This window comes from Cebus imitator, unplaced genomic scaffold, assembly GCF_001604975.1.
Source record: "Cebus imitator isolate Cc_AM_T3 unplaced genomic scaffold, Cebus_imitator-1.0 Scaffold93, whole genome shotgun sequence".
In the NCBI taxonomy this organism is placed as follows: Eukaryota; Metazoa; Chordata; class Mammalia; order Primates; family Cebidae; genus Cebus; species Cebus imitator.
In genome coordinates this window covers 3477614-3492876 of record NW_016107408.1, presented here as the reverse complement: position 1 = coordinate 3492876, position 15263 = coordinate 3477614, and the positions used below count along the sequence as shown (strand labels likewise).

The following is a 15263-nucleotide window of genomic DNA, read 5'->3' as shown; positions in this document are numbered from 1 at the left end:
GCGCCCGGCCCTGCCTTCCTTTCACCTAGTCTCTTTTCTTTCCATTCCTCTAGAGACCTTGAGGACTTCTGGCTATCGCTGGCTGTTCTTCAGCAGAGCTGGGTCTCCGCCCACCCTTCCCCAGAGACAATGACATAAGGGGGACTCCTCTGGGTGAGCCCATCAGAGCCTGAGTCCTTTATCAGAAGCCTGGGACTGCTTCTTGCAGATAGTGCTGTTAATTTTTGTTTTCTGTGAGCTCAATTCTCAGAAACACTAACAGGGATGGCCCCATTCTGTGGCAAGGATGAATGCTCAGGATGAAGCTTGTTCCAGAAAGTCAACTGTCTAACTTGGGTTTTTGTTTTGTTGGAGATAGAGTCTCACTCTGTTGCCCAGGCTGGAGTACAGTGGCGTGATCTCATCTTACTGCAAACTCCACCTCCTGGGTTCAAGCGATTCTCCAGCCTCAGCCTCCCGAGTAGCTGGGATTACAGGCACCTGCCACCACACCAAACTAAATTTTGTACTTTTAGTAGAGACAGGGTTCACCATGTTGTCAGGCTGGTCTTGAACTCCTGACCTCAACTCCACCCGACTCGGCCTCCCAAACTTAGGTCCTTTTAACTTCGAGACCAGCTAGCATCCAAGTAGTGACGCCTTGGTGTGGTCCTAGCTTGGGGATGAGTTCTGACCTGCATTAGCCACCAACGCCATGCCATGAGCATGAGTGGGTTCCCATGTGGTCTCCATTGTGCAAATGAGATCAAGCCCTGGGGGAGCTCAAGGGACTTCTCAGGTCACACAGTGACAGTTTGGATTCGAACCCAGGATCATCTGGCCTCAGGGCCTCTGTTTCCAACCTGGACCGTCAGGCCCTTAGAGCACCAGGTGGAATCCTCTGCTCAGAGGCATGGCTGGGCGCCCCCATTTTTGCCAGGGGTCACAGTGGTTCAAGCTCTGGGCTTCGGAAATCCAAGGGTCACCGGAAACATTTCTTCCAGGGACCCTGCTTGCAAGTTTTGCTGCTGTTAGTTGAGTTCCCTGCTAATTTTCTCAGCAGCCCAGAGCTTTGGCTATGTCTTTCTTGCCCACTCTTTTCTCCCTTCTGGATGAACAAGACATTTAATATCATCTCCTACTTTCCTGGCAATGTCCCAGCTCCGTGGTCAGGAGTGGCCTGTTGATAACCTGACAATGCACAGTGACAGATTCCTGAGTAGGGTGTGGGGAGGTCTGGCTCAGTCTAACTTTTCCCCGCAGAGGGAAGGAGGGAAGCCGCAGTACCCAGAACCCTAAAGCTCGACTTAGTAACAACCTAATGGGAACTAGGGCTTTCCCTCAGACGTTGCAGGAAGCAAGATCACAGGCTTTATCTCCTTCCTTTCTTCTGATAGCCTCCGATGGCCTGAAGTATTATCATGCCCCTTATAGGTATGACTCAAAGCGATAAGACAACTCCTCCAAGGTCACACAACCGAGCCTCATGTCTGAATGCATTTCCTGTAAATTTCATGACCTCTCTGCTCTGCTACCACTCCTTCACACACCCAATCCCTTCTTTGAGCCCAGTTCAATCCTATTTTCACCTCCTGCCTCCAGAGAGTCCCCAGCCTTGTGAACAGCCTCTCTCTGGGCCAGGGGACCTCCAAGATACAGCAGCTTCCCTCACCCTGAACCTATTTGTGCTGTGAGCCCTTAGGAGCTGCCATTCTGGGAGGATGTGCAACCCTGTGGGCCAGAAGAGCTCTTTTCAGGGAGGACGTGACCACACAGAGCTTAGACGGAGGCAGGGATTGCAAATGGAAGGAGGGAGGGATGTGGGCTGTGGACTCTGCTCATTCGTTTGTCTAGCAAATGCACTGTGTGCCAACCCTGGAGGTTCACACATGAACTGGACACCACCCTGTCCCCAAGGAGCCCAAGGGGAAATCCTATTGCTTTCCTCTCTAGGCCTTGCACTGGCTGCCTCAGCCCCCTGATGTGTGTTAACTCCCTCGGAAAATAAGGGTTCCACATCTGAAGGAGCCAGAGGAGGAAGGCAGGTACTTTTCCTCCCCGTTGTGGCTGAGGAATCTTGTCTGGAGCCCCAGGCACTCTGCCAATAGTTTGGTATCTTCAGGATTTTCCCACCTGCTCAGCAGGTTGCCCCAGCCCCAAAGGGCTCCAGGTGGTTCCCAAGAACAGGGAACCAAAGTGTGAAAGAGCCTCTCTCTAGCAGTCATGGGAGTGAACAGCCCAGTGACAGGCCATCCCAGCCGATGGGGGGGACTTGGATCACCAAGGCTCCACCCAAACTGTGCTGACATCAAGCCCTGGTGACACCTTGAGAGTCAGTCCAGGAACATCTTGTCTCACCTCATGAGGGGGAGGGGGACTCAGAATAGACATAGAAGCCAGGCATGGTGGCTCACGCCTGTAATCCCAGCCCTTTGGGAGGCCGAGGAGGGAAGATCACTTGAAATCAGGAGTTTCAGACCAGCCTGGCCAACATGGTGAAACCCCATCTCTACAAAAAAAAAAAAAAAAAAAAAAAAAATTAGCCAGGCATGGTGGCAGGCAACTGTAATCCCAGCTACTCAGGATGCTGAGGCAGGAGAATCGCGTGAACCCAGGTGGCAGAGGTTGCCGTGAGCCGAGATTGCACCACTGCACTGCAGCCTGGACAACAAGAGCAAAACTCCTCTCAAAAAAAAATAATAATAATAATAATAATAAGGAAATAGGACTAGTCAACTTCTTAGAGCTGGGACAAAACAACGTGAACTAAAATGCCCGGGACTCAATGTTAACAAACACTAGAATGTATTATGTTGGTGCAAAAAAGTAATTGTGGTTTTTGCCATTGAAAGTAATGGCAAAAACCTCAATTATATTTGCATCTACCTGATATGTGTTGGTGGGGCAGGTCCATGAAGCTTGCAGGCCCAAGTCCCAGAGGCAAGCCCTAGCAGCCCCAGACAGGCAGAGACACACGCCTAGGCCTAAAGGCTTATAGGTCAAGTTACTCCAAGGGTGCAGTTAAGACCTCAAATCCCTCTCCAAAGTCGGGGGCTTAGAGCCTGCCAGAAATATCAAGGTAGGTATTCAAGCCTCAGATATTTTATTTTGTTGATTTCCTCTGGTTACTCATAGACAGCTCTAGCCTAAAGGTTTGGAGCAATGCTTAGCTTCAGCCGGAGAGAACGCCACAGGTCTGGGATTCCCACCATCAAAGAAAATGAGCACTTTCTTCTAATATCGTCTTCCCCAGAGGGCTAGGATGCAGTCTAGAAGCATCTACTGACCTTGAAGCAGCTTCCTACTCTACTCTAGGCATCCTGAGGGCAGGGACTGGGCTTCCTTGTCTTTGTCCCCAAAGGCAAACCTTCTCTGTTGTTAAATGTTTGTGGAAGGAGCCTGAATTAGGATAAGGAGCAGAATTACAAAAGGGCCTAATGACTTTGTCCTGGAGGTGTGCTTTATTGATATGGACGATAATTGGGAAAGTCAAAGCTAAATGCTTGCAAAAAGGAAAAGAGATTACTTTTTTTTTTTTCTTTTTAAATTTTTTTATAAAGACAGGGTTTCACCGTGTTGGCCAGGCTGGTCTTGAACTCCTGACCTCAGGTGATCCGCCCGCCTCGGCCTCCCAAAGTGCTGAGATTACAGGCGTGAACCACCGCGCCCGGCCGGAGAACAGATTACTAACAGACAGCCTAAGAGAGCCAAAATAGTGTATTGAAAATGGAAGAAAAGAGATGGGGAGAGGGAGAGGGCTCAGAGAAAATCAGGAACATTTTTTGTTTTTGTTTTTAACTTAAGCTGTGATTTCAGGAGAAAAAGTTTCGGGATGCCAGGAACTGGGGAAGGCTTCCACCTGGAAGCAGTGCTGTAGAAGGGGACCCACTGGGGGCCTGTATGTGCCCAGCAAATGGCCAGGTGCTGGCTAGAGTGCAGTGGCACAATCTCAACTCACTGCAGCCTCAGCCTCCAGACTGAAGTGGATTCTCCCACCTCAGCCTCAGGTGTGTACCACCACACCCGGCTGATTTTTAGATATTTTTGTAGAGATGAGGTTTTGCCATGTTGCCCAGGTTTCTCTTGAACTCCTGGGCTCAAGCGATCTGCTGGCGTAAGCCTCCCAAAGTGGTGGGATTACAGGCATGAGCCACCGCGCCCAGCCTACGTGATCTCTTTTAATATTCATCCCTATAGGGGCAGGTAGAGATTGCTCATTTTACAGATGGGGAAGCTGGAGGATAACTTGTCAGCTCATAAGTGGCAGAGCTAGAATTCCAAGCCCGAGGTGTCTCCAAACCTCTATCCAGCCAGCCTCTCCCACAATCTTGTTGCAGCTCCTACTTGTTTTAAAGATGCCTTTGGCCCCAGGTCATGATGACAGCAATCAAATTCACTCTGGTTGCTTTCTAGTCATTTATCAGGCTTTCACACCTGATATCTCATTCCGCTTTACATCCTCCAGATGAGGCTAGCAGAGGGGTCCTGTACTTTTTGGACACACAAGGAGAGCCAGGCCAGCCAAGAGTGGGAAGGTGGGAATCACTGACTTCCCCATGTGAAAGAAAATAGAATCTTGTGACCCCACGTTCACTATGTCAAAGGGAAAGTTTAATCCCAGCATTTTGGGAGGCTGAGATGTGTGGAATATTTGAGCTCAGGAGCTCGAGACCAGCCTGGGCAACATGACGAAGCCCTGTCTCTACCAAAAAAAAAAGCACAAAAATGTATCTGGGCATGGTGGCGCATGCCTGTAGTCCCAGAGAGCATGAGGTGGGAGGATCGCTTGAGCCTAGGAGGTCAAGGCTGTAGTGAGCTATGACTGCAGCACTGCACTCCAGCCTGGTGCAATACAGCAAGACCCTGTCTCCAAAGAAAAGCGGAAAGTTAAGCTTGGAAACCACAAAAACTGCTTTCCTTTTGTTCCCAGATAGCTGCAATTTCACAACCCTGTGTCATAGCCTAATTTCCTTTGCTCCCCATAGATGTACTGAGCAGGAGACGATGCAGCACTGACTTTTTCTTCTACTCCCTCTTTCACATGTAAAATGTAGATTTACAGAGGCTAAATCAGAGCCTCGGGTGTTTGTAACGTCACGGCCTTTCCTCCCTCCCTCTTCTTTTCCTCTCCTGCTTGCTCTTTCTCTTTTAAATACGGAAGTTCCCAAAACCCTTTTTGGGAAAAAAAAGCTGATTTTTCCCTGGTGGATCCTCAAGCTTGGCTAACTAAACCTCTACTTGATTAAGACCTGCCTCAGTCACTTTTTGATTTACACCCATGATGACCTGTCCAGGGTTCGAATTCACATGTTTGCCTCCCAAGTGGCTCTCAACTCCACCTTTTCCTCTACATGTCCAGTTTAGAATTTGATTTTTTCTTTTTTTTTCTTTCTTTTTTTTTTTTTTGAGAGAGCCTCCCTCTGTCACCCAGGCCGGAGTGCAGTGGCACCATTTAGGCTCACTGCAACCTCTGTCTCCCGGTTTAAGCGATTCTCCTGCCTCAGTCTCCCAAGTGCTGGGATTACAGACGCATGCCACCATGCGCAGCTAATTTCTGTATTTTTAGTAAAGACAGGGTTTCTCCACGTTGGCCAGGATGGTCTCAAACTCCTGACCTCAAGTGATCCACCCTTGTCGGCCTCCCAAAGTGCTGGGATTAAGGCGCGAGCTACCATGCCCAGTCCAGAATTTGATTTTCACTGCAGGATGGAGTGGCCACACCATCAGATCTCAAGAGCTGCTTGCGGCTGCGCTGCAGAGGGAAAAGGAAATGCGCACTCCCCAGAAAGCAAAATGTCCCTGACGGCTTAGAAACCTCGAAGCCATGGGGAGAATCTGGGGCCTCCACACTCACTTCCTTTAAAATCCGAGGGTGGGGGTCGGCTAGAGGCAAGGGAACTTCCACTTTGCACCTTGTCCACTTTTCTTTTGCTGACTGCTTCGCAGGTAGCATTGTACCTTGGTAATGATCATTTCAGCTGAAACTATTCCTCTAAAACGAATGGACCCCAAGGATTCAGGCTCTGGGTCTCAAGAGCTGATCCTCCTTGACCTTCACTTGGAGCAAATTTAGCTTCAGCTGATACTTAGGCGGCAAAGGCACAGGCTTGGGGATGCGGGAAGTTCCAGGGCTGTCACCCTGCAGAAACCCTTCTGACGCCCACTCCAGGCGTGGCCTCGCCTCGGCGCTGGCCGGCTCCTCCACGCTCCCTCGTTTCCAGCGAGAGTCTGGAAGGTAGTGGCGCCAGCCCTCCCGCCCCCATCTCCCGGCAGTACTGGAACCATGTCCGAGAGGGAGCAGGAACGAAGAACGCTACCCGGGCTGGGGTTCTTGGTTTCTTGTCATGGATCGAATAGGGAAGAGCCTTAAGAGAGCCTCACGCCAGGCCCCCGGAGGGAGACGCACCCCTAGCCCTGGGGACCCCAGCGGGGGTTCGCGGCCCGAGCGCAGGCTGCGGTGGGGGTGTCTCCCGGAAGCCGGGCGGGCCCAGGCTGCCCCGCTGGAGTTGGGAAAGTCTCGGGCTTTCAGTTTGAACCTAGGAGGCCGAGCAGCCGGGCAGAGGTTCCCGACGGCCATTGGCTGCGGCGGCGCCGTGACATCAGCGCGGAGGGGCGCGCGGGGAGGGCGCGGGCGGGGCCTGGAAGGGGAGTGTCCTGGCTGCTCGCAGCCCGGAAAGCCCGAGAGCCAGAGGGAAACAAACGCCGGCGCTGACAGGGGCCACCAGCCCCGCCGCCGCGCGGAGCCCACGGAGGGGACAGCGCAGCCGCCCCGGCCTGGCGCTCTGGTCTCCGGGGACCGAGGTAGGCGACGTGCACCCGCCCCTGGCTGTGGCAGCCCCCTTCGCGCCGGGAGGCCTGGGTGGGCTCAGCTCCGGGGGCTCGAACCCCCTGTGGGGCGGAGAGGATCGAAGAAGCTGGGGGTGCGGGGCCGCGGGGCGGGGAGAAGGGCGCCGAGTCCCCAGTTCTTGGCGCTCGCGCTTCTTTCCGCGCCCGCCGCGGTGCCTGGACCCGGAGCCGCGCACCCAGTGTCCTGGCAGAGCGGGATGTGCGGGCGGGGGGGTAGCAGGGAGCCGGGCGCGGCGTCGCCGGGACTCGATTTCCTCTCTCCACGCTGCAACTCGCTGGCCTGGCCGAGGGCGCCGCTGGGGGCGCTGGGGGCGCTGGAGGCGGGTTTTAAAGGGCCCCCCTTCCCAGGAATGGGGTGTGTGTCGGTGTGGGCTGGAGCGCAGCCATCGGCGGCTGGCTGCCCGCGGTCTCCCCGAAGGGGGCGTGTGTGCGCCCGGAGTTCTCCATGAATAAGAACCGAATTATCCGCCTGTTCGGGCGGAGGCGTGTACACACCTCGCTCTCGTACACACACTGCAGCACACGCCGCCCAGGGTCACCCTGCCGGGGAGAGAGATGGACGGAGCTGCCTGGAAGGGAATGGCCGAAGGAGCAAACGTTCCCCTGTCCCCCACCCCCGCCCCGCGAAGCCTTCCCTCCCACGCTGGGCTCCAGCCCCGCCCGCTCCCTTGGAAGCCCCCGAGGCCGAGGTGCCTCCCGGCCGGGTGAGGCCCAACCAAGCCGCCGGCCCCTTTGGAGCAGGGGTGACTGACGGCCTTGCACCGGGTCGGTGCGTCCCGATCTCAGCGCGCTCCGCCGGGTCGCAGGCGGGAACGGCCGGTTAATGATTTAATCGCCCGCTTGGGGCGGGTGCGCGCAGATCGGCCGTCCCCTGCCCCGCCCCCTTCCCGGAGCGCCCCCAGCCGGGGTTACAAAACTGCCCCCTGCCCCGGGCGCGTCCCCCAGGAGCCGTCCTGCCCGCGGGGATCCCTGCCGCTGGTGAGTGCCCGGGTCGGGAGGGCTGGAAAGCTGGGCGGGAGCCAGGGCTGAGGCTGAGCCGGCTTCCTGGGAGCGGACTGAAGTACGTGTGTGTGCGTGTGTGTGTGTGTGTGTGTGTGTGAGCGCGAGCGAGCGAGAGAGACGGGGGGAGGGGTGCTCTCAGCTAACTCAAACCAGGTTCCTTGTGTTTTCCCAGTGACTGCGGCCTGGGCTTTGGAAGTTTTCTTTTTCTCCCTGGGAGAATGGAGGGGAAATCCAACGCCCTTTTCTTTTCTTGTTGCCTCTGGAACTTCTCTCTCTCCACGACTCCCACCCCTTGCAACCTGACCAGATCCCACATCCCTTGCTGGGTGCCCGGTGCCCGCTGTCTGCCCGGGTAGCTGAGCAGCTGGATCCCAGTAGAGTCCTTTGGGAGCCCCTTCGCTGCGAGGCGCCCTGCCCTCCCCGGAGGGGCCCGGGTGCCGGAGGGAGAATCTTTCCCGTCCGAACCCCAGCAGCCATCTGGACCAGAGAAAGGTCCCATCCGGCGAGTGTAAACAATGAGGGGCGGTTGACAGGGGCCTCCTGCGAGGCAACTTCTTTGGCAATCTGGGTTTCCAGTAACTCCCGAAGCCCCCGCCTCCTTCTGAGGCTGGGGTGGAGGAGGGACCACCAGCAGGATGGACTGAATTTTAAGAGAACAAAGAACAGGCCACAAAGGGACTGCTGAGCTGCGGATTTCTCCTAGAAATCGCGAGTTGGCTGGGACTGAGCCTGGCCCTGAGAGAACCCCTGGCAGCCCCAGGGCTCCTGAGGCAATAACGGGGCGTCCACCAGGATCTCCTGAGGCTCCATCTCTGCTGGGAAGCCGGTCCCTGCCGAGTGTGGGGGTGCCTTGCGGGTTCCTGCTCTGTCAGCTGCCCTGTGTGAGCTGCCCATGTGGCTGACTGATTAGCGGGGTGGTTTATCTCCTCTGAACTTGGACTTTGCCTCTCCACTCCTAGAAGACAGCTGCTGCTTCCCACAAGGGGGGTTCAGTGAATCTGGGGAGGTCCCAAGTGGATTCCCAGGCATCCTGGTGGTGCCCTGTAGGGCCTAGGAGGGGGCCCTTGGGATCATGTGGACGGTGGTTCTGGGGTGAGTCACAGCGCCTCCCCTCCGAAATCTCCCTGAGGTCCTAGGGTCACCGAGCATGGAGGGCAGCTTGTCCTGCTCTGCTGTACAGACTAGGCCCCGGCTTTGAGCGATTCTTCCATTTTCTAGGGTTTCCACCTCCCTCTCTTTTGATTCCTCTTATCTTGCCCACCCACCAATGCTTGCCCCACCCCTTGTACCCTGTCTCCACTGCTGCTGCCTCTGGAACCTGGCAGTGCCTCACAGGACTGAAGACCAGGGAGTCACCAGCAAAGAGGGGGGTCTCATATTTAAAGCCGGGTCAGGGGAGCAAGTGTTGACCTGGGAGAGGGATCTTACACCATTCTTTTGATTTTTTAAATAATTTGTATTTATTTGAGACAGGGTCTTGGTCTGTTGTCCAGGTGGCAGTGCAGTGACATGGTCAACGCTCACTGCAGGCTGGACCTCCTGGGCTCAAGCGATCCTCCCACTTCAGCCTCCCGAAGAGCTGGGACTACTGGCGCCCACCACCACGCCCAGCTATTTTTTTGTAGAAGCGTGGTGTTGCCATGTTGCCCTGGCTGGTCTTGAACTCCTAATCTCAAAGGATCTTCTCCCACTTAGGCCTCCCAAAGTGCTGGGCTTAGAGGTATGAGCCACCACACCTGGCTGACCTTTCTTTATGAGTGCGGAGCTTTTCCAGAAGGGTCTCAGGTTAGCGGTGGCCCAGGGCTTCCAACCCCTTCCACCCCTTTGGAGTGACTGATTTCTGTGGCCAGGACTGCCTGTGCGCAGGTGTGGCTGAAAGGTGTTTGATGTTGGCCCCTCCCCTTCTCCCTCCCCTACCCCACCCCCACGTTTGGATTGGGTTCCAATTGAAGAAGTCAGAAGCCAGAGCAGCCAGGGTTGCGCTTGGGTGGCAGTATAAGTCTAGCCTTCTGCGTTCTCATTCTGGTTCTGCAGACTCAGAGGAGCTTGTCCCTGTTGGGAGAGGGAGGAGTCCATCCCTTGGAGGAATGGGGAGCTGGATTGATGCCAGAGATAAGGCTTGTGGGCGGAGGGAGAAGGGTTGAGCAATCTTGCCCTGGAAACAGAGCTGACCTGAGCTCTGCTTAGGCCTTCTGACCTACGTACTGGAGGCTGTTTCTCAACCATGAGGAAAAGAACTGAATTCTGGAGCTGGGGACACTTTGAGGGGTCATCCAGCAGAGTGTCCTGAAGGTCACTTCCAGCCAGTGCTTCTGGGGTGCTCCAGGAAGGCAAAGCCCATGCCTGCCCTCTTTGGGCAGGGAACTGGATGGTGGTGCTGGAAGGTGCTGGCAGGTGGCAGTGGACACAGCCCTTTATTACTTGCACTGCGTTGGGAAGGAAATTCAGACATTAGGGCCGGGCACAGGGGCTCACGCCTGTAATATCAGCACTTTGGAAGGCCAAGGCACTTGAGGTCAGGAGTTTGAGACCAGCCTGGCCAACATGGTGAAACCCCATCTCTACTAAAAATACAAAAATTAGCCAGGCGTGAGGCATGCACCTATAATCCCAGCTACTAGGGAAGCTGAGACATGAGCATTGCTTGAACCCGGGAAGCAGAGGTTGCAGTGAGCCGAGATCGCGTCACTGCACTCCAGCCTGGGTGATAGAGTGAGACTCCATCTCAAAAAAAAAAAAGAGAAAGAAAAATTCAGACATTAGTTTCCCACATTCCCGCTCACTGTGCCCCTGAAGCTCCAGCTTAAACTGTGCCTCCTCGAGGAACCTTGGGCTTCCTTCCAGCTAAGTTACGTTGGAGTATTCCCCCAGGCACTGCCAGCCTGCAGCCCTGGGCTCCATGCCAGGATGGCAATGCTGGCATCCAAAGCCCTCCTTTGCCAGAAACAGGGCACCTGGCCATCTCCACTCAGCCTCCATTCAAGCTGAGGAAGAGTCTCTGTTTTGGGACTCAGGTGAGCACAGTTTGAGGTGTGGTCGTGAATGAAGGCTTACAGTCTTACCCCACCTATAAGGAACTGCTCTGCACAGCTGGTGTTTCCCCTTTACCTCAAAGATGGAGTTGAGGGCATCTGAAAAAAACCAGTGTCAGGCAAGAAGGATCCCTGGATGTCTATGCTTGGTCAGAGCTGCTTCAGCCACCATCTTCTGCCTTGGCCGTCACTGTAGCGGAGGTTGTCTGGGGTAGCCTCCAGCCTCCCAGGATGAGACTCTAGGTTCTCCTTTTGCCTGGGCCCCTGCAGTTCCGGCAGTCACTGAGCTTGGTCTGGAGACCCCAGCTTTGAATCTCCAAGTGTGCCAACAAAGCCAGGTTCTGTGTTCCAGCTTCTCTTCCCTGCCTGCCCTTCCTCTCCACCTCGGGTCCTCACTCAGGCAACCCTTCTTCTTTCCTTAGACTGTTGCCTCTGACCCAGAAGCATCAGAAAGGGAACTGTTCCCCACACCGTCCTGGAACTGGGTTTAAGGCTTTGTCAAATGGTACAAGGAGTAGACAGCTCAAGAGAGCCTAAAAAGGACCTAGGGGCTTATAGTATGCTTTGTAGATACCTCTAAGGAGAACCTGGTTAGGTCCAAAGGATCAGGTTATATTTTATTGGGGATTGATCATGTTGAAGTTTTGTGCATTATTTTTTGTTTTGAGACAGGGTTTTGCTCTGTTACCCAGGCTGGGGTGCAGGGGCGTGATCACAGCTCACTGCAGCCTCAAACTCCTGGGCTCAAGAGATCCTCCCACCTCAGCCTTGAGTAACTGAGACTACAGACATTTGCCACCATGCCTGGATATTTTTTAAATTTTTTTTAAGAGATGGGGTCTCACTATGCTGCCCCGGCTGGTCGCAAGCTCCTGGGCTCAGGTGATCCTCCCGCCCTCCGCCTCTGCCTCCCAGTGTGCTGAGATTTCAGGCATGAGCTGTGAGACATTTTTGGTGCCTGGCCTGCGCATTATTTGTTGCTAGTAGCACCCAGGGTCCTGCAAATTCCTGAGTTATCTTTTACCCTTATCCTAGGGAGGAATGGAGGAGCTTCTCTTTTTCCCACTTCCACCTCACCATCTTGTCTGAGAGAAGCCAGACTCCTCCCTCTGGCATCATTAAAGGTTAAAAGGTGACGCCATGAGGGAACTCAGATCAGGAAAGAAACCAGATCCGAGGGTTTCCTGCCCCCACTCCTGGCGGAGACCACAGAGGGAGGGCAGAATCTCTTCCTGGGCTTCAGCAGCTTGGAGGTCCCTTCCGCTGCATCAGATAATCCTGGGAACTCCAGGACTTTGGAAAGGGCCAACTCATTATCTCAGCCCTTATCTTACATTGCAGACTTTTGATTTAGGTGGCCTCTGGTGGGTGTTCTCTATGAAGTTTGGGAAGTGACAGTGGCTGGAGTGTCACTGGGTGTGACAGCATCATCTTTATAGCACACGTGGAATAGTGCTCACCCCTAGCACAGCACTTGGGAGGTACATAATGTTACCAATTTCTCTGAGAGATAATAAGGAAAGTGAGACACAAATAACTTGCCCCACATGGCAGGCCAGCTTGTGACCCAGGGAGTGGGGTCTTTGTCCCTGAGCTCCAGCAGGGCCAAGATGCAAGGTTTGCCTGCCTGCTCTCGAAGGAGTTTAGATCTGCCAGTCTCCCTCTGGAGACCCCCAGGTGTCCTTGAAATTCCCACTTCTCAGCCAAGCACTCTTAGGAGAGGCAAAGTGAAACCACACAAGGCCTGGCAGATCTGATTTCAAGCACAGCTCTTTCTTCTGCGACCCCCGAGCAGGAGGGAGGCACCCTGCTGTCCAGTAGTAGCACTGCTCCCAGAGGAGGAGGGCCTGGCCTGTGTGGGGGCAGTGGGGTCCCCCACTGGGCATCCATCCTGCCTGGCCCAGATCTTCCCTCTGCTGGTGGCTGGCGTGGGAAGCACGCATTTCCAGGAAGTGCCCTGTAATCCAGTGAAGTTGCCGGATGTCCTTGAGTCACTGGCTTCTCATCGTCTTGACTCCTCCATTGTCGCTTCCGGTCACTCCCAGGTCCTGGCTCCTTTTTATTTTTTTTTTTTTTTTTTTTGAGACGGAGTTTCACTCTTGTTACCCAGGCTGGAGTGCAATGGCGCGATCTCGGCTCACCGCAACCTCCACCTCCCGGGTTCAGGCAATTCTCCTGCCCCAGCCTCCTGAGTCGCTGGGATTACAGGCACACGCCACCATGCCCAGCTAATTTTTTGTATTTTTAGTAGAGACGGGGTTTCACCATTTTGACCAGGATGGTCTCGATCTCTTGACCTCGTGATCCACCCGCCTCGGCCTCCCACAGTGCTGGGATTACAGGCTTGAGCCACCGTGCCCGGCCTCTGGCTCCTTTTTATTCCCCTCTCTGTGCTGTTTCTAATTCCCAGGAGGTGAGGAAAGGTTTCTCCTTCACCTCCAGCCAACCTCCTTCCCCCTGCCCAAAGCCTGTGGTTCTGGGGTGAGGGTGAGGTTAAGGATGAGGTGGGTGCAGGAATGAAGATGAAGGAGACAAAAAGGGTGGCCAATTCCCAGCCCACAAGGAGCAGGGGGCTCCCCTGGGTGGACGTGGGGTGCTGGGCTGTGGTCTGTATTTCCCAAGATTAATCTACACATTCCCTGGAGCAGTGGGAAATGAGGTGCCCAGACCACAGATATGTTAACCTGTTGTGTGCAAAACTGCATATCCTGTGCTCTCAGGCATCCATAGCCTTTTTCAGCTTTCCCAGGCTTGAGCCCCAGGGATGCTTATGATCCACCCCCTCCCCCTCCCCCTGCTGATGTTCCTTATGGTGGAGTGGAAAAAACCCAGCGCCCAGCACATCTGGATTCTTGTCTCTCTCTGTCCTTACCAACTGTGTGACTCGGGTGACTCATGTGCCCCTCTAAGCCTCAGTTCTCTTATCTGCAAGCCGGGGATGGTAATGATAACTCTGTGGGATCGCTGGGAAGAACACATGAAATAAAGTCTTTCAAATGCCCAGGACTGTGTATTACCACAGAGTTTAAAGAAAGGCAGGCTCTGGTGGCTCATGCCTGTAATCCCAGCACTTCGCAAAGCAGAGGCAGGAGCATGGCTTGAGCCCAGGAGTCTGAGGTTACGGTGAGCCATGACTGCACCGCGGCACTGAACTCTAGTCTGAGGGACAGAGCGAGAGAGACCCTATCTTAGGAAAAAAAAGGAAAAAAGAGGTGGTTTAATCAAAATGAAGCATCTAACACAATGCCTGGTGCAGAGGAAAAAGCTCAACAAAACAAAAGTTTTGTTCTCATATTTCCTCCATGACCTATGGCCCAGGAATAGTTACTGCAGAGAGTCTGGGGAGGGGTCTACCGTTGAGGCTAGGTAGGGTCTAGAATAGTATTTCCCAGAGTGGGTTCCTCGGTGCACAGCCTTGCTATCTGTTGGGATCCACATGGGGAGACGTTACTCCAGACTGTTCTTGATAATGAGTCACCATTTAAACTAGACTAGACTCCTTATGCTAGATCTTCCAGCAATTAAAGGGTAAATTATTTTAAGCCATAGTGTATTTTCCCATAACTTAGCCTGGCTGAGTGAGTTATTGGCATCATTTTCCCATAAACTGTAAGAATCGTGAATTCCTTAAGGTGGTGAATACTTGTGAGAGATTCAAATCACAGTGAGCAGGATGATCAGTAGGAGTAGCCCCAGGATGGTGCTGTCAGTAGGAGTGTGGCACTAGTCACATATGGAACTTTATGCTTTCTAGGAGCCATGTTTTTAAAGCTAAAGAAAGAGGAAATTAATTTTTTTTTTTTTTTGAGACAAAGTCTTACTCTGTTACCCAGGCTGGAGTGCAGTGGCATGATCTCAGCTCACTGCAACCTCCGCCTCCTGGGTTCAAGTGATTCTCCTGTCTCAGCCTCCCGAGTAGCTGGGATTACAGATGCACACCACCACACCCATCTGATTTTTTTGCTGTTGTTGTTTGTTTGTTTTGAGACAGAGTCTTGCTGTGTCGCCCAGGCTGGAGTGCAATGGCTCAGTCTCAGCTTACTGCAACCTCCGCCTCCTGGGTTCAAGCAATTCTCCTGCCTAAGCCTCCCGTTGCTGGGACAGGTGCCCACCACCACACCTAGCTACTTTTTGTATTTTTAGTAGAGACAGGGTTTCACCTTGTTGGCCAGGCTTGTCTCGAACTCCTGACCTCATGATATGCCCGCCTCAACCTCCCAAAGTGCTGGGATTATAGGCGTGAGCCACCACGTCCAGCCTAATTTTTGTATTTGTAGTAGGGGCAGGGTTTTACCATGTTGGCAAGGCTGGGCTCCAACTCCTGACCTCAGGTGATCCACCGCAAAGTGCTGGGATTATAGGTATGAGCCATTGCACCCAGCCAAATTTTTTTTTTTTTTTTTT

The 15263-nt window shown here is 53.8% G+C and overlaps 1 protein-coding gene across 2 annotated transcripts in view; it reads left to right on the top strand.

Moving 5' to 3' along the window:
- Nucleotides 1-6511: 6511 nt before the first annotated feature.
- CDC42EP4 (CDC42 effector protein 4) overlaps nt 6512-15263 on the top strand; it is a 28430-nt gene continuing 19678 nt past the window's right edge. The window contains exon 1 of one of the 2 annotated variants that reach the window (XM_017535616.2): nt 6512-6780. The gene's annotated coding sequence lies outside the window, so the exon portion shown is untranslated. Of the gene's footprint in view, nt 6781-7282; nt 7804-15263 lie in introns of those variants that run through there. The other variant, XM_017535617.2, reaches the window with a different exon arrangement.